General features: G+C 49.9%; 1 protein-coding gene across 2 annotated transcripts in view; it reads left to right on the forward strand.

Annotated features, from left to right (window-relative positions):
• Nucleotides 1–381: 381 nt before the first annotated feature.
• Nucleotides 382–18,837, forward strand: part of IRF5 (interferon regulatory factor 5) — a 42,929-nt gene continuing 24,473 nt past the window's right edge. The window contains exon 1 of one of the 2 annotated variants that reach the window (XM_083461397.1): nt 382–534. The gene's annotated coding sequence lies outside the window, so the exon portion shown is untranslated. Of the gene's footprint in view, nt 535–633; nt 879–18,837 lie in introns of those variants that run through there. The other variant, XM_083461395.1, reaches the window with a different exon arrangement.

An 18,837-nucleotide genomic window follows, 5' to 3' on the forward strand; every position in this document is an offset into this window, starting at 1 on the left:
GGCCACATGACCCGGAAGCTGTACGCCGGCTCCCTCGGCCATTAAAGCGAGATGAGCGGCACAACCCCAGAGTTGGCCATGACTGGACCTAATGGTCAGGGGTCCCTTTACCTTTACTACTACTAATAGTTAACCTGGTCCCTGTGGCTATTTATTTCCTGGGGTAAAATCACCAAAAAAGCTCAACAACTTCAATCCTGAAAAAAGGTCAACAACTTCCGTCAGCCCTCACTCACGCATGTTCACTTCATCTTTGAAAAAAGTTTGGGCACCCCTGAGCTGGGATCTGCGGCCCCTGCAGCCAAGGGCGCGCAGGCCCGGGGCTGCGTCCTGGCTGATGGAAGGTGCGGAGAACCAGGAGAGCGCGGAGGGGCGTGGTCCGGGACAGGTAAGGGCCCTGACTCAGGTGAGGCGCACAGGGAGACCTCCCCGGCCAGGTGAGAGGTAGGTAACTCGACGCCGCCGTGTCTGGTCCTGCGGAGAAGTCTCCTTGGTGCGGGACATGAGCGGCAAGCTCCGAGGGGATGCGCCCAGGTGAGTGCGCCCTGGCCAGGTGAGGGGGCCTGGCTTCCTCCAGGTGTGCGCAACTCCTCCCCCTGCTGCTGCCATTGGTCCCGGAAGGGAGGCACCTGCGCCGGCCCCGCCGCTGGCCGCGGGGGCGACGCGGCTCCTCCCCGCGGAAGCTGCGCGCCCGAGGAGCGCGCCAGGGGCAGCTGCTTCTGCGGAGACTCGGCTCGCCTGGCTTGGAGGCAGGCGGATCGCAGCCCTTGCCAAGCCCGGGAGGAGGACGGAGAGGAACAGCAGGGGGGGATCCGACGGCGCCTGGCACCCCGAAAAGAGAGCCGCGTCCTCCCTCGACGGCGCCTCCTTTTTCCCAGGTGGGCACCCTCGCCTCTTGCCAAACGGTTGGTCGGGGGGGGGGCATGGGCGTAGCCTGGGGGCAGCTGCCTCCTCCGCCCAAATCAAGTAAATAAAATACTTAACTAAAAGTCGAAAGTTTGTTTTGGGGTCAAGAGAAAGTAATTTGTAACAACTGCTGTTTCAACAAACTTCTGTTGAGACTTTTCCTTCCGAATCTGCTAGGCAGCGCCAGAGAGAGGATATGGAGAGGTGGGCGTCCTGCCCACTCCCCAATAAATAGTAATTCCTGGCTACCTGCCCCCCTTTAACATAAATCCTGGCTACACCCACGGTGTGTTTGGGGGCTTCTTGGTGTGGGTGGTGGGAGAATGGACAGAATCACTGAATGGTAAGGTTGGAAGAGACCCACCCGGGTCATCAAGTCCAACCCCCCCTGCAAGGCAGGAATCTTTTGCCCACGTGAGTCTCGAACTCGCAACCCTGATAAGTCATATTCCCTGCTACTAGGTGAGCTATCCCCCCCATCCCTTGCATTTCTCTCCGTCTCCTTCCAACAACACCCAGAGTCCTCTTTCTGTCTCTGTGGGTTTGTGGGTGTTCCCCATGCCAAAAATTATGGGTGCTCTTTAAAATCTTCCTTTTTAAAAAACAGAAAACTCTCCTGCATTTCAGGGGGGCTGGACTAGATGACCCCGGGAGAGCCCTTCCAACTCCTCTCCGATTTAGAGCATGAAACTCTTCGGGTCAGGGTTGTGGGTTCGAGAGCCACGTTGGGCCAAAGAGCCCTGCAGGCAGCGGGTTGGACTAGATGACCCCGCGGGTCCCTTCCAGAGTATTGCCTCCTGTTTGGTGAGCTTGTCCCTGTTTTGCTGGGCTCCAGACATCGCCTTTGGGCCCTGACCATCCTAATGCAGGAAAGAAATGTTCGAGGTTTGCAGTAGTTCTTAGCGGAAAGAATTTAGTTCTTCTTAAACAAAACGGAATTGTGCAGCTGTGTTCATCAAGGCTTGGAAATGGAGGCAGATTTGCAGCCTAGAATATTTTGTTAAGCAAAACAGACAGACCCCAGAATTGGGGAATTGGAAGGACAATCTATTGAGCTTGTATTTGAATCCTGTTTTGTTTTTAAGAAAATAAAAAATCTGTTTTTTGCTATTTCGTGGCGTGTTGGTAAACGGCCATGTCGTGGGTTGGAGCCCCATGTTGGGCAAAAAAATTTCCCTCTTTACGGGGGGCTGGACTAGATGAACCTTGGGGTCCCTTCCAACTCTACTATTCTATGAAACATAGAAGGCGAGTCATAAATCAATAAATAACAGCAACAAGAATACCCAGGAAAGTAGAATGTGGTTGTAGCTGTGCATACCTGTACCTTTGCCAACCTGGTGCCCTCTAGGTAGGAAAAAAGGGATTCTGGTGGCGTCTGGGTCGGTCTGTTCTACCTGTCCATATTGTCTTTTTTAATGGTCCCTGATGAAATCGGAGGTTTGCACTGTGAGTCGAAGCTCTTTGACACCTTGCTTGTTCCTCTCCTCTCAGCTCTGCAGAAAAGTGGCTTGTTTTTGTTTTGCTTTGCAATGGAAATCCTTGTGATATATGAGCAGAATTAAAAAGGGCGCCAGCGTTGCGATCGTTAGACGCCAGTCAGAGCCCTTTCCCAGGCCTTTTGAGTATTGCATTGTGGGTTTTGATCTGGCCCTGTGGGCTTTGGCGATGGTTTCACTCGGTTCATATTTGAATCGTTGCAAACTTTCCTGGGATCTGTTCGGTAGACGCATAATTTTTTCAAAAAATTAATAAACAGCAGGCACAAACGCAAGGTCATCATGAAGGGCTTTGCACTGGGAGCACGGCTGGTTTGTAAAGACATGTTTTTTTTTTAAAATATATGTGTGTGATCCTTTTTAAGATTGCAAAGCGCTTTGGAAAACATTTCTGACATTTGCTCTCGAACTGCCACTCCGGTCACCTGAGATTATGTTGTGAGGTGCGCTGAGATATATAGATGAAGGGTGGCAAACACATTTAACAAATAAAAATAGAATAAAATTTCTGCTTTACATTTGGGAAACCGAGGGGAAGGAAATGGTCCGAGCCCTGGTTAGAGGAACCAGATTTGAACCCGGAGCTCCTCTCCCAAATTCAACGCTTATCTACTGGTCCACATAATTGGGTTATATCTAATCTCACCCACTGAATCCTCACACTTTGATGCCTTCATGTGTTAATAATTGTAGATTTTGTGATGCAATCCCTTCTCCTGCTTAATCTGGGGGCTAAGGCAATCTACCTCTCAAATGCTGCAAAGGCAAACTTTTGCTGAAGGATGGGATCGCTTTTGGTTTCAGTCCATTCTTTTGCCAGTTTTGACCATGGCCAATGGCTAACTGGGAGAGAGGGGGGCAGGCAGGGCAAGGAAGCAAAATTTTCTCCCCACTGCTTCAGAGTAGGCGTTCGTGCAACCGCGCATTGAGTGCAAGCGGATCTTCACGCACAAAATGAATTTATGGAATGCATGCGTTGCGTTAGGATTAGGGCAGGCATGCCCAAAGTCTGTTTCGGGGGCCTAAGCCAGCCCCCGTGGCAGTATATGTCCTGGGGTAAAATCCTTTTAAAAAAGCCCAGCAACTTTAATCCCGCCCAAAAAGCTCAAAAACTTTGGGGGGTGAAATCATAAAAAAAAGCTCAACAACTTAAGCTCAACAACGTTGGTCGGCCCTCACGCATGTTCACTCCATCAAATCTGGCCCTCTTTGAAAAAAGGTTTGGGCACCCCTGGATTAGGGGATAAGCCTATCAGTGGCTATTAGCCACAGAGCCTCCATGTTCAGGAGAAGTCTACCTCCGAGTATCAATTGCAGGGGGATGAATTGGGGGGGGGGGGCTTTTGCCTTCCTCCGCCGCTTGCGGGTCTCCTCAAGGCATCCGACTGTGTACTGTTGCTGTTGCTGTTGTTTTATGACATTTGTATACTGCCCTTCATCTGTAGAACACAAGGCGGTTCACAGCATAAAAGTACAAGATAAAAACATAAAATACATGCATGATGGGATGCCAAACTTGACTGATGGTCTGAGGCAGCAGTCTTTGCATATAAATACTTAGAATCATAGAATAGAATCATAGAGTTGGAAGAGACCACAAGGGCCATCGAGTCCAACCCCCTGCCAAGCAACTTGGGCTGCAAACAGGGGGCATTTGTCAAATTCTGGTTTCTCTCGATTTTTCGGTTTTCCAATTCAGTCATAAAAGGTAAAGGGACCCCTGACCATTAGGTCCAGTCGTGACCGACTCTGGGGTTGCAGCGCTCAACCCGTTTTATTGGCCGAGGGAGCCGGCGTACAGCTTCCGGGTCATGTGCCCAGCATGACTAAGCCACTTCTGGCGAACCAGAGCAGCGCACGGAAACGCCATCATACAGTTATACCTCGGGTTAAATATACTTCAGGTTGAGCGTTTTCAGTTTACACTCTGCGGTGACCCGGAAGTAACGGAACGCGTTACTTCTGGGTTTCGCCGCTTGCGCATGCGCAGACGCTCAAAATGACATCATGTGCTGAAGCGGTGAAACGCCACCCGCACATGCACAGTTACGTGTTACGTTCTACTCAGGATGCGAACGGGGCTCCGGAATGGGTCCCGTTCCCATCCAGAAGTATCACTGTATTAAGTTCTGTTCTCCACATTCAGCAGCATTTTAAGTGTGAATTTCTCCTAATAGGCCCCTTTTTGCCTAGAATATACTTCCTCGCTCTGGTCCATGGGGTCACAAAGAGTCAGACACGACTAAACGACTGAACAACAACAAATACTTCCTCGCAAAGCAGTTCCCTGTAATATTACTTATTTGTTACGTTTCTATCCCAGCTTTCTACTTCCTTCCCATTTATCCTCACAAAAACCCTGTGAGGTAAGCTACACTGAGAGGCCGCGACTTGCCCGGGGGGTCACTCCATGAGTTGCATTGGTGAGTGTGGATTTGAGTCCCTCCCAGGCCTCCTTAGTCAAACCCTCTAACCACTACACCACACTGCCTCTCACTGCATTTTATTTATTTATTATTTTGCGGCATGTCTTTTTCACGAACGTACGTTTAACCCTTATGCTTTCGTCCACATTACTGGGGAACCACATTTCAAAAAACCTGGACAAGGGCAGATTTCGAAGGAGGGCTGCGTCTCAGTTTGTGTAGAGGGCAGATTAGATCGCTTTGCCTTGAAACGCAGACTGAATCAGATTTCAGCCGCGAGCTCCACTGGGATGTTTTTGCTCAACCGGCTCAGATTTGCAGCAGCGGAAGTGAGCCGGTTCCTTTTTTAATTTAGGCAGGACCGGTAATGAGATGCAAACTGGAGGGGCAGTTTGGAATAGCAGAAGAGAAACTTTCTCAGAGGCGGCAGACAGCGAAATGATCAGAAAAGGTCTAGAGGCCTGAAGGAACGCCTTGTTTGCTGAAATTTAGATAATGGGTGGGCAACCTAAGGCCCGGGGGGTCGGATCCGGCCCAATCGTCTTCTAAATCTGGCCCACGGACAGTTCGGGAATCAGCGCTTTTTACATGAGTAGAATGTGTGCTTTTATTTAAAATGCATCTCTGGGTTATTTGTGGGGCATAGGAATTTGTTTTTATTTTTATTTTCAAAATATAGTCCGGCCCCCCCACAAGGATTGAGGGACAGTGGACCGGCCCCCTGCTGAAAAAGTTTGCTTTGCCCCAGAAAAATGTTCTTGTTTCAGAGCAGGCAAATTTCGTGCCCTTAGCAGAGTCTTGCTTCTGTTGCATGTTTGCACGAGTCCTTGTTCTGGCCGTGCCTCCTAATTTGGAAGAAGTCCGGCCAGCCCAGAACACCGACTCTAGCAGCTTCCTTTAAGGATGGGGAAGATGGCTGCATCTGTGTCAGGACAGCTCAGTCGGTGCAAGGAGCTTGGTCTCACGGTCCTGGGTTCGAGCCCCACGTTGATTCCTGCATTGCTGGGGATTGGACTATATTATCCCCCGGGTCCCTTCTGTTGGGATATTCCGTTCCACCTTAAGGAACAGGCATGCTTGTTGTGTGTCACATGCCTGTTTACACTCCAGCACAGCTTGCTGGGAACTTCCGTTTGTGTATAGCTTTTACTTATGCTGTTTTGCTTTGGACACGAAGGGGAGAAGACATGTTTTCCTTTTGTCCTGGTGTATGCTGAATAAGGGACGCAGGTGGCGCTGTGGGTTAAACCACAGAGCCTAGGGCTTGCCGATCAGAAGGTCAGCGGTTCGAATCCCCGCAACGGGGTGAGCTCCCGTTGCTCAGTTCCAGCTCCTGCCAACCTAGCAGTTCGAAAGCACGTCAAGTGCAAGTAGATAAATAGGTACCACTCTGGTGGGAAGGTAAACAGCGTTTCCGTGTGCTGCTCTGGTTCACCAGAAGCGGCTTAGTCCTGCTGGCCACACGACCCGGAAGCTGTACGCCGGCTCCCTCGGCCAGTAAAGCGAGATGAGCGCCGCAACCCCAAAGTTGGCCACGAGTGGACCTAATGGTCAGGGGTCCCTTACTTCTCCTGCCACTTCTGTTGGGTAGCGTTTACTCTGCTGAGTAGCGTGCCCCAGCTTGTGAAGCTCGGGTCACAGATGCTGCACCAAGAACTCGAGATCGCCTGGTGGGCTGGAGCCAGCTGGGAGACCTGCCAATTGCCCCCGTTTCCTTGGTTGCTTCCCAATACCTTCCACCTCTACAGTTCTGTGACTGAAGGCCCTTTGCTCTCATTGGAACAGGGTGGAGTTTGTTTGGAAGCGGGCAATGGCCGAGCAATAACTCATACAGAGATACAACAGCAGCCTCTTCGAATAATTTGGTCTCACTGTACAGTGGTACATTGGGTTAAGGACTTAATTCGTTCTGGAGGTCCGTTCTGAACCTGAAACTGGACACGGGTGGCGCTGTGGGTTAAACCACAGAGCCTAGGACTTGCTGATCAGAAGGTTGGTGGTTCGAATACCCACGACGGGGTGAGCTCCCGTTGCTCGGTCCCTGCTCCTGCCAACCTAGCAGTTCGAAAGGACGTCAAAGTGCAAGTAGATAAATAGGTATTGCTCTGGCGGGAAGGTAAACGGCGTTTCAGTGCACTGCTCTGGTTCGCCAGAAGCGGCTTAGTCCTGCTGGCCACATGACCAGCTGTACGCCGGCTCCCTCGGCCAGTAAAGCGAGATGAGCGCCGCAACCCCAGAGTCGGTCACAACTGGACCTAATGGTCAGGGGTCCCTTTACCTTTTTACCATTTTCGCTAATGGGGCCTCCTTGCTGCCACCGCGCCGCCAGAGCACAATTTCTGTTCTCATCCTGAAGCAAAGTTCTTAACCCAAGGTACTAGTTCTGGGTTAGCGGAGTTTGTAACCTGAAGCGTCTGTAACCTGAAGCGTCTGTAACCCGAGGTACCACTGTATATGCATAATCTTAACAGGTTGACATATCTTTGACCTTTCCGGCATGTCTTCTTCTCCTTTCCAAAGATCCCAAACTATCTGACACTGCCGCAGGATTTGGGATTAAGAGGAGATCACCCCAACCGACACACTTTTTAGTTTGGAAAAGCTCAGTGAACAGGCTGCCTGGCTAGGCTATCTCTTGTAATCCGGGATGATTTAATTTAAACTAGGATCAGTCCTAGAATTAATTAACCAGGCCCCAGAACACAAAGAGCAGGTTCAGAGCTCACCCTCCTTTCCATGAACTCACTACAGGTTTCCTCCCTCGCACATTTGAGAGTCTGACCTCTTTAAGCAAAATAAAATAAAATGATTCTCGCAGGCACACGCATCTCAATTCTCTCTCCCTTTACCTAGACATGCACTATTTTTTGGTTCCTCGTTTCCCCCCCCCTCTCCCGTCTTTGGGGGTGCATTATTAGAACTGAGTGTGATTTGAAAGTTTTGTCAATATTTAGGGTTTATTATCATTATTATGAAATTGACTCCTATCTGTAGATTTCAGGACGGTTCGCAGCATAAAAATACAAGATAGAAACCACAAAAGGCATAATCAAAACTCATAACGAAAGCAAATCAAGGCAATAGCCCCTCTCCCCTGTCTAGAAGAACCTGCAGGATCAGGCCAGGAGCTTAACTAGTCCAGCATCCTGTTCCCACAACCAGATGCCCCCATGATAAACCCACGAGCAGGATTCGAACACAAGCCCCTCTTTCCTCTTGGGGTTTCCAGGAGCATTCGGGAGTATTGCTGCCTCTGACAGTGGAGGCAGAGCATAACCGTCATGGCTGGCAGCCATCAATAGCCTTTTCCTCCCTGAATGTGTTGCAGAATCCTAGAATTGTCAGTTGGGACCCCAAGGGTCATCTATCCCAACCCCCGTTTGCCTAACACAGGGCTCGAACCCGCTGCCCTTCGATTGAGAGTCTCACGCTCTGCCAACTGAGCTCTCAATATCCTAATCCCCTTTTAAGGCTATCAGAGTTGATGGCCCTCACTGTGGGAGGGAGTTCCGCAGGTTAACTAAGCGAAATCTCCACTGGAGGGGAGAACGCATCTCACCTGCGATGCAGATGCGTACACCCCGTAAGGAAAACCACGTGCTGCGGATTGGGGACGGCAGAGGTCCAGATGAACGAGTCCTGAGGGTCGCGTTTGGGCCTTGCCCAGGCCAGAGACCCCCAACCCCCTGCCCTAGAACAAAGCCCTAAAGACTCCTGGCGCTGCCACCCCCTGGCAAAGGACCCCTGACACAGCTGGAAGGCAGCGCTGCCGCTTGAGTCACGGCCGGCGGGGCGAGGCCTGCAGCCGGTTTGGCCGCTTTACCGTGGAACCGGCACCAGGCACTGGGGGGGCTGGAAGGTGACTCAAAGAAGGTCACCTTTCCGCGCAGTCTCCTGTCCCCAGGCAGTAGAGATTACGGGCAGAGGATTTCTAAACCATCCCTGAGATGTTTATCTCCCTAACCCTCTTCTTTCTCTCTCTCCTTTTTATGATGCTTAGGATGAAACTGAAGGTGGGAAGGGGCGGGAGGCGTGCTGAGTTTGGAGGGAAGAGAATTGCACTGATTCCAGGGCTGTTTGTTCAAGACGGAATTGAGGAATGAAGCCCATGGGCTTTGCGTGTTTTGATTGGGATTCTTTAGAGGAGCTCTAAATAAGGTGGGGGGACGCGGGTGGCACTATGGGTTGAACCACAGAGCCTAGGACTTGCCGATCAGAAGGTCGGCGGTTCGAATCCCCGCAACGGGGTGAGCTCCCGTTGCTCGGTCCCAGCTCCTGCCCACCTAGCAGTTCACAAGCACGTCAAAGTGCAAGTAGATAAATAGGTACCACTCTAGCGGGAAGGTAAACAGCGTTTCCGTGTGCTGCTCTGGTTCGCCACAAGCGGCTTAGTCATGCTGGCCACATGACCCGGAAGCTGTACGCTGGCTCCCTCAGCCAGTAAAGCGAGATGAGCGCCGCAACCCCAGAGTCGTCCGCGACTGGAACTAAAGGTCAGGGGTCCCTTTACCTTTACATACATACATACAGTGGTACCCCTGGATGCTAACGGGATCCGTTCCAAGGCCCCGTTTGCAACCTAAAGCGAACGCAACCCGCGTCTACGCGGGTCACGATTCGCCGCTTCTGTACATGTTCGTGACGTCATTTTGAGTGTTTGCGCAAGCGCCGAAACCCAGAAGTAACGCGTTCCATTACTTCCGGGTCGCCGCTGAGTGCAACCCAAAAATGCTCAATCTGAAGAAACGTTATCCCAAGGTATGATTTACATACATACCCAGCCACTCTAGGCGGCTCCCCAAAGAATATTAATACAGTGGTACCTCGGGTTACAGACGCTTCAGGTTACAGACTCTGCTAACCCAGAAATAGTACCTCGGGTTAAGAACTTTGCTTCAGGATGAGAACACAAATTGAATGGCAGCGGCGGGAGGCCCCATTAGCTAAAATGGTGCTTCAGGTTAAGAACAGTTTCAGGTTAAGAACGGACCTCTGGAACGAATTAAGTACTTAACCAGAGGTGCCACTGTATAATAGGATTATTCATTTCATTTCTGCTTTATATTTTAAACAAAAAAAACTCAGTTTACAACACATTAAGGCATCAAACAAAACAATCCAAAATAAAACAATTTGAAGCTTCAGGGAGAATATTTCAGATCCTCCCCTAAGGGACATTTTTGCTTTCCCCATATTTATTTATCTACTTGAATTATGAGCTGCCCCATAACAGAAGAAGTCTAGGAAGCCAGGGTGGTGGTGTGGTTAGAATGTCGGACTAGAACCTGGGAGATCTGGGTTCAAATCCCCGTTTGGTCATAATAATAATAATAAATTTTATTTATACCCTGACCTCTCCGGCCAGAGCCGGGCTTAGGGCAGCTAGCACCAGTAAAATTACAGTAAAAACATAATAAGAAAAAAACCCAATTTAAAATACAGGTTAAAATGCAATTTAAAATGCAGCCTCATTTTAAAAGTCAAAACCATAAAGGGAGGGAAGCATAAGGGTTAGACCGGGTCCAAACCAAAGGCCAGGCGGAACGGCTCTGTCTCGCAGGCCCTGCGGAAAGATGTCAGGTCCCGCAGAGCCCTGGTCTCTTGGGACAGAGCGTCCCACCAGATCGGGGCCAGTGCTGAAAAGGCCCTGATCCTAGTAGCTCACTGGCTGATCGTGGAGTCAATCTTAATCTCCCTCGCAGGGTCATTGTAGGGGTTAAATGAGGAGGGGGTGAGGAGGTGGGATATAATTGCAGTGAATAAGCTCTTCTGCTCACCTGCTTAAGAGAAATGGAGGGGTCAGTCGGATGGAGATCCACAGATCTCCACATGGACACAATTAGACCCGTGACAGTCGCAAAACGTGCCTGGCGCCTGGCTAATTTCTAACACTGGGTTTAACTCTGCAAAATCGCTCCAGGAATTGGGGTGGGAAGTTTTCTATTGGAAGCAATGCATCCCACCCTCCAGAAGAAAAACTCTTAATTATGGGTAGGCAAACTAAGGCCCAGGGGCCGGATCCGGCCCAATCGCCTTCTCAATCCAGCCTGCAGACGGTCCAGGAATCGGTGTGTTTTTACATGAGTAGAATGTGTCCTTTTATTTAAAATGCATCTCTGGGTTATTTGTGGGGCATAGGAATTCGTTCATTTTTTTCCAAATATGGTCTGGCCCCCCACAAGGCCCGAGGGACAGTGGACCGGCCCCCTGCTGGAAAAGTTTGCTGCTCTTAATCTCAGGGAGAAATGGGTATATTTGGACAGAAGCAAATGGATTTCATTTCACCAGTTCTCTGAAACGTTTGTCTTAACTCAGTATACATCTCTTTTCCCTTGGAGTTTTCTCAGCGTTCCTTGAAAATTTCCCTTGGAGTTTTCTCAGCGTTCCTTGAAAATTTAGCTTGCCCTGATCTCTCCATAAGGAGTGAGCAGAAAAAATAGAAAATGAAAGCAGCTGCTTGAATATAAGAACTGGACTGGGGTCTGGGTTCAAGTCTCACCTCTGCACTTGATTCACAGTGTGGCCTTGGGCAGTGTCCCAGCCTCAGTTCCCCATCTGTAAAATGGAACTATATTGACCTACTTGGTAAAATGGTAAATGCTGTGAAGCCCTTTGTGGGTTAAAAGTGATCGCAAAAAAGAAGTATAGTGACACCAGTTATTTGAAATATGGTTTTTATTGAAATCAGACAGACACCTGCAATTCAAGTATTTTGCACCCCGCTGAAAATATATCTTTTATATTTCCAGGTGCATTTAGAGAATTAATTGGATTCAGTCTTGGGTCATTTGCACAGTATTTTATTATTTCTAGATGTTGTAATGCCTTTGATGTACACCACCATGATATCTTTTTGTGAGCTGGTAGTTTATGAATGTTCTAAATTGCTTTATTTAGAAGAAGCAACAGCAGACAGGGCTGCGCTCAGTTCAGAAATCCCATTGTGCAACAGACTTCTGCTTGCACAATTAAACTTCCCTTCCCCTGCAGTGAAAAACTGGATGCTGTGTCTGCCAATGACATTCACGTATCTACGTACTTTGCAAAAATTTATTCAGCCTCAGCTAATCCTGGGGAAGGGGCGATGAAGTCAGTTCAACATTCCCTTTTCCCAGCCCTCTCTGACTTCCAACATTTTGCCCAGGCATTGCCAGTTTTTGCAACCACGAAGACTTAGAGGTTTGCTTTCCGGCCAAAGCTGAAATGCTGAAATAGCTGATTTCTGTCCCTGTTACCAGTTTCTGTACTTAAAAGGCACTTTCTCAGACCCATGGAATAATGCACAAATCTGATACGAAGTTTTTGGCTTGGCGGTAATGTCCTCCAGTAATGTTGCTAGGGCTGTGTGATCAATTTGGGAGCGGTTCTTCAGCATAAAAAAATCAGGACACATGGACAGTCTTAAAGTAGGGTTGCCAAACGTCCAAAATTTACCGGACATAGCCGGGATTTGGCCGTCTGTAACAGTGCCCAGGCGGAAATCGCTTGAATATCCTGGGTCATCTCCTTTGCTGAAGGTTTTCAAGAGGAAACGGGGCAAATAGGAGCTGTAATTAATATTGGCGCTGGGAAACTCAACTCTCCATTCTCTCCATCCCTCCCCCCTTCTAAAAACCAAGGTCAGCTTGAAAGAGCAAAGGCAGTGACTACCTGTGCTTTTTAACATCTACATGAAGCCACTGGGAGAGATGATCAGGGGGGTTGGGCTGGGTGTTCATCAGTATGCGGATGATACCCAACTCTACCTCTCTCTTAAATCAGAACCAGTGAAGGCAGTGAAGGTCTTGTGTGAGTGTCTGGAGGCGGTTGGAGGATGGATGACGGCTAACAGATTGAGGTTGAATCCTGACAAGACAGAAGTACTGTTTTGGGGGGACAGGGGGTGGGCGGGTCTGGGGGATTCCCTGGTCCTGAATGGGGCAACTGTTTCCCTGAAGGACCAGGTGTGCAGCCTGGGAGTCATTTTGGACTCACAGCTGTCCATGGTGGCGCAGGTCAATTCTGTGTCCAGGGTAGCTGTCTACCAGCTCCATCTGGTATGCAGGATGAGACCCTACCTGCCCGCGGACTTTATCGCCGGAGTGGTCCATGCTCTGGTTATCTACCGCTTGGACTACTGCAATGCGCTCTTCGTGGGGCTACATTTGAAGGTGACTCAGAAACTGCAATTAATCCAGAATGTGGCAGCTGGACTGGTGACTGGGAGCAGCCACTGAGACCACATAACACATAACCTGAAAGACCTGCACAATTCAAAGTGTTGGTGCTCACCTTGAAAGCCCTAAACGGCCTCAGTCCAGTAGACCTGAAGGAGCGTCTCCACCCCCATCGTTCTGCCCAGACACTGAGGTCCAGCGCTGAGGGCCTTCTGGCGGTTCCCTCCCTGCGAGAAGTGAGGCTACAGGGAACCAGGCAGAGGGCCTTCTCGGTGGTGGCACCTGCCCTGTGGAACACCCTCCCACCAGATGTCAAGGCAATAAGCAACTATCTTACTTTTAGAAGACATCTGAAGGCAGCCCTGTTTATGGAAGTTTGTAATGTTCGATGCTGTATTGTGTTTTTAATATTCAGTTGCAAGCCACCCAGAGTGGCTGGGGCAACCCAGCCAGATGGACGGGGATATAAATAAAATAATAATAATAATAATAATAATAATAATAATAATAATAATAATAATATACCTTTTACTGAGTGCTCACTGGAAGGACAGATCCTGAAGCTAAGGCTCCAAGACTTTGGCCACCTCATGAGAAGAGAAGACTCCCTGGAAAAGATCCTGATGTTGGGAAAGATGGAGGGCACAAGGAGAAGGGGAAGACAGAGGATGAGATGCTGGGACAGTGTTCTCGAAGCTACCAGCATGAGGGAGGCAGTGGAAGACAGGAGTGCCTGGCGTGCTCTGGTCCGGGGGGCCATGAAGTGTCAGACACGACTAAACAACAACAACAACCTTCTAATAGGCTTCATTGCACTTTCCTCATTAGGCTTGAAATAAACTATTTCCATCTCGGGTCCAGGGCTGCCGCCGAATTGAAAGTGTTGATATTAAGTGAGGGCGAATTACCTAAAGCAAGCAGAGGTCTCCAGCGCCCAATGTAGCAAGGTCAGGGTGTTTCGGTGCTGCCGAAATCCGAGTAACGCCGGCTGAACTGGTTAGGGGGATCGGGGCCTGGGGCTTGTTGTGAGGTTAAGCCTCAGAATCTCTTCAGGGCAGTTCACAGGACCATAAATTGAGAGCTTAGCACCAAGAATGCAAGGAGACGATTTTGAGAAGGTCACCGGAGCATGTGGTCTCATTTTGATGGCATTGCAAAGAATTCGGTTCAGCTTAGTCTTGTAGGAAAATGCTCCTGTATTCAAGGTGCTCACATGGGTGCTTAAAGCCTTGATGAACCCAGGCCGCAAATACGTGAAAGGCTTGTTTCTACCCTACAGACCCTCTCGAGGGCTGAGAACTACAGAGGGGGCCTTCTTGGTAGCTGCTCCACCTTCAGAGGGCCTTCTCGGTGGTGGCCCCTAAGCTGTGGAATTCCCTCCCCAAAGAGGTGCCTCTGGCCTCTTCATTGCACAGCTTCTAGCAAATGCTGAAGACACATCTTTTCACCTTGGCCTTAGATTCTTGGCAGGTATGTTTTTAGGAACCACCTTATTGTTAGGGTTGTTGTTGTTGTTGAATCGTTTAGTTGTGTCCGACTCTTCGTGACCCCCTGGACCAGAGCACGCCAGGCACTCCTGTCTTCTACTGCCTCCCGCAGTTTGGTCAAACACACTGTCCCACCATCTCGTCCTCTGTCATCCCCTTCTCCTTGGGCCCTCCATCTTTCCCAACATCAGGGTCTTTTCCAGGGAGTCTTCTCTTCTCAGGAGGTGGCCAAAGTCTTGGAGCCTCAGCTTCAGGATCTGTCCTTCCAGTGAGCATTCAGGGCTGATTTCCCTCAGAATGTAGAGGTTTGATCTTCTTGCAGTCCATGGGACTCTCAAGAGTCTCCTCCAGCACCAGAATTCAAAAGCATCCATTCTTCGGCGATCAGCCTTCTTTATAGTCCAGCTCTCACTGCCATACATCACTACTGGGAAAACCAGAGCTTTAACTAGACGGACCTTTGTTGGCAAGGTGATGTCTCTGCGTTTTAAGATGCTGTCCAGGTTTGTCATCGCTTTTCTCCTGAGAAGCAGGCGTCTTTTAATTTCGTGGCTGCTGTCACCATCTGCAGTGATCATGGAGCCCAAGGAAGTAAAATCTCTTGACGTCTGCAATGGTCAAGATGGGGCAGTCTCCCCATTCCATGTACAAACCCTGACCCGACAGGCAATGAGAAGCTGCCCCCCACCCTACCCAAGAGGTGAGTGTCGGAGATGGCTGTGCACCCCTCTGTCCTGCAACATCTCCGCCCCTCAGCATCCGCCGCCTGAGGCATCCGCCCAAATCCGCCTAACGGTTGAGCCGGGACGCCACTCGCTAATCACAGTTCCCAACAACGTTTTGCACAAAGCACCCTGCGCTGTTTGCACACATTTGGGCTTCTCTGCACCCCCTCAGGCAACGGAGGAGGCCAGTCCGACGACTCTGGGTGCTCCCGGCTTTGTCATCGTTGCTGGTACCTGAGAGGCCTTTTCCCTCCACCTGCTCCCGCCTGGAAAAGGTGGAAGTGCCGCGCCTGCCGTTGTGCAATGCCCCACAGAAGAGGCTTATTCACCCGCTGACACCCACGGCTGCCTTCTGGGAGTCGGCCGATTCTCTCGCTGCGCAGTCAGAGCTCCAAATCCCAGCTCCGAAGCTGGCTGGGCGTGACCCGTGGCCCAAGCAGGGCAATAAACAACAAGACTTCACCTTCCTCTCCTCCCAAATCTACGCTGAAGGCTCTCCCAAACTTCCAGAGCAAGATTTGGGGGACATGCAAGGAGAGGAGACAAAGGTGAGGTCTGTGATCAGATATCCGTTCCCCTTGCACCGAAACACCTTTGGGTGGCCTTCTCAGTGGTGGCTTCCCCCAGGCAACTTTGGAACTCCCTTCCTGAGAAAGCCAGACCGGCTGCCCTTTCGCCGGAAGGAAAAGACTGTCTTATTCCGGCAGATTTGGGCGAACTGACTTTGTCTTTAAGGAAAGGGCTTTTAAATGTTGTCTTTTATTAGCCGTATTTCAATAGATTTGATTCTTCCCCCCCCCCTTTCACGTTTCTTTAGTTTGTGTGCTGTTTTCGTTAACCGTATTTCAACAGATTTGTTTTTCCTTTTATATCGTTTTATAATTATATTATTGAGTTACTTCCAAACAATGATCTCCTATGCTTTTCTCCCAAAGTTTCACAAACTGGCTTCACATCAAACAAGCACATGGCTTCCTGTGTTGACTTCCCACCTTCACATCCAGAGTGTTTATTATCAAACCCTTTTCTGCTACATTATGCACCAGACATCAATTACAAAAGAAACCCTGTACAATCAGGGAAGCAGGTGGTGCTGTGGTCTAAACCACGGAGCCTCTTGGGCTTGCTGATCAGAAGGTTGGCAGTTCGAGTCCCCACAATGGAGTGAGCTCCCATTGCTCTGTCCCAGCTCCTGCCAACCTAGCAGTTCGAAAGCACACCAGCTCAAGTAGATAAATAGGTACCACTATGGTGGGAAGGTAAACGGTGTTTCCGTGCGCTCTGGCTTCCATCACGGTGTTCTCTTGCGCCAGAAGCGGTTTAGTCATGCTAGACGCATGGCCCGGAAAGCTGTCTGTGGACAAACACCAGCTCCCTCACCCTGAAAGCGAGAGGAGTGCCACAATCCCATAGTCGAATTCAGCTGGACTTAACCATCCTTTACCTTTTTACCTTTAGTACAATCATTTTATCAATTGTTTGCCGTTGCTCCCATCTCAAATCCTGCCCGCGATTTCATTTGACTATACAGTGGTACCTCGGAAGTCGAACGGAATCCGTTCCAGAAGTCTGTCCGACTTCCAGAATGTTCGGAAACCAAGGCACGGCTTCCAATTGGCTGCAGGAAGATCTTGCAGCCAATCGGAAGCCTCGTCGGACGTTCGGGTTCCAAAGCACGTCCGCAAACCGGAACATTCACTTCCAGGTTTGCGGCATCTGGGAGCCAAAATGTTTGACTCGCAAGGCGTTTGGGTTCCAAGGTACGACTGCAATACTTATTTGAATAGTAGCCTTTTGTCTTTTATCTCTGTTTTAAATTTCATAAGCCACCCTGAATCTTGGTTTGGGGGAAAGGCAGGATATAAATAACTATAGTCACCCACCCCTTCCATTCCTTTGGCTTTCCAAACTTGGGGGGGGGGGGGGAGTAAGGAGAGCCACTGAAAGAAATCACCGAAAAGGGATCCGAGTGTGACCCATGTGATTTCCTCCCCAGGAGGCAGAAGGAACTGAAAGCTCAGTCTGTTCTATGTATGGGGTTTTCATTTTTGGTGTGTTTTTTTGCTTATTCTTCTGCCTGGGGACATGACTCATTTCATGAGGTCTAGCGCTTGAAATGCGGAAAGAGGCAAACTTGTAAAGAAATGAAACCAAATCACCTGAAAAAAGGGGACAGATGGACAAGCACGCCAGGGCCGGATTTAAGATTTGATGAGGCCCTCAGCTCCTGAAGGTAATGGGGCCCTTGATATGTCCAGCTGTCCTTTGTCAACAACAAATGGTCACTGTTTTTTATGTTGAATATATGCTATATGGTAATTGATGGACCTAATAGGAGCCTACACAACACAAAACACTGTTGCTGTATGTAGGTTTTATTTTATTTGTTTTTTATCTTATATTTTGGCAATGTACATCCATATTTTTTTCATTCAAATTTTTTTGGGGGCCCCCGAGAGAGTGGGGCCCTAAGCTAGAGCTTGCTTAGCTTATATGTAAATCCAGCCGCTTCCACACACATAATGTGTTTCATGTGGGGCTGCCGTCTGAGAATCATCTAGTCCAGGGGTCGGCAACCTTCGGCCTATGGGCCAAAAGCAGCTCAAGGGGGTCATTTAACTGGCCCACGCCAAATCAAGCCGCCCGCTTAGCGAGTCCCCACGCGCTGCGCTAAACCGGCACAGCGCGGAGCAGGGACTTGCTTCCGTGGCGCCAGAAATCGCGCATGCGCAGACACAAGAAATCGCATCTGCGCAGACGCAATCCGGCCCACGGAATGATCTCCGCAGGAGTGAGCCGGCCCAAGCGAGATAAACCTTGCCCGACCCCTGATCTAGTCCAACCCCCTGCAGTGCAGGAGTCCGACGTGGAACTCGAACTCACAACCCTGAGCTCAAGAGTCTTGTGCTGTGCTATCGACAAGATGGCTGCCAATTGGGATGGCTCCAAAAGAAGATTAGACAAATTTACGGAGGAGAGACAGCTGTCAATAGGTACTAGGCGTGATTGTGACTCTCTGCCTCCGTTGCTGCAAGCAGTAAGTCTCTAAGCCCTTAGCTTTTTCTTGAGATTCAAGGCAGGCGAAAGAGAAGTCCTTCTTCACACGGCACATGGTTGAACTATGGAAGTCCCTCCCACTGGAAGCATAGCTGTCAACCGTCCCTTATTGGTAAGGAAAGTCCCTTATCCCAGCACCGTGTCCCGCTGCTGTCCCTTATTGATGATGTCCCTTAAATTTCCCGGGTTTCAAAGGAAGCAGCTCCTCTCCCTCCCTCCCTCTCTGCCGGCCAGGGAGGAGGGAGGCTTCAACTGTGTTGCTTGGCTGCGTTGCTCACCCAATAAGGAGTCGGAGAATGACTGGGGGGTGGAGCTTGCATGCCTTGTGCCAATCAAATCGGCCGTGTTGCCTGGGGACTCGCCTTTGCTCAGCGCTTCCCAGCACAGAGGTGACGGTGGTTTTCCTTGCTGCATCCCCTTTGCCGGGTTGCTGCGCTGTGGGAACCACCGCTTGAGGCTTCGTTTGGCTGCTGGCTGGGCTTTCTGCCTTTGGCTCGGAGGGGCTCAGAAGTCAAACATACCTGTGCTCTGAAAATCCCTTATTTTGGCTGCTGAGCCCTTATTTCCGAGGCTGCTGGTCC

This window comes from Podarcis liolepis (genome assembly GCF_965112155.1).
Source record: "Podarcis liolepis genome assembly, chromosome: 10".
Taxonomy (NCBI): domain Eukaryota; kingdom Metazoa; phylum Chordata; class Lepidosauria; order Squamata; family Lacertidae; genus Podarcis; species Podarcis liolepis.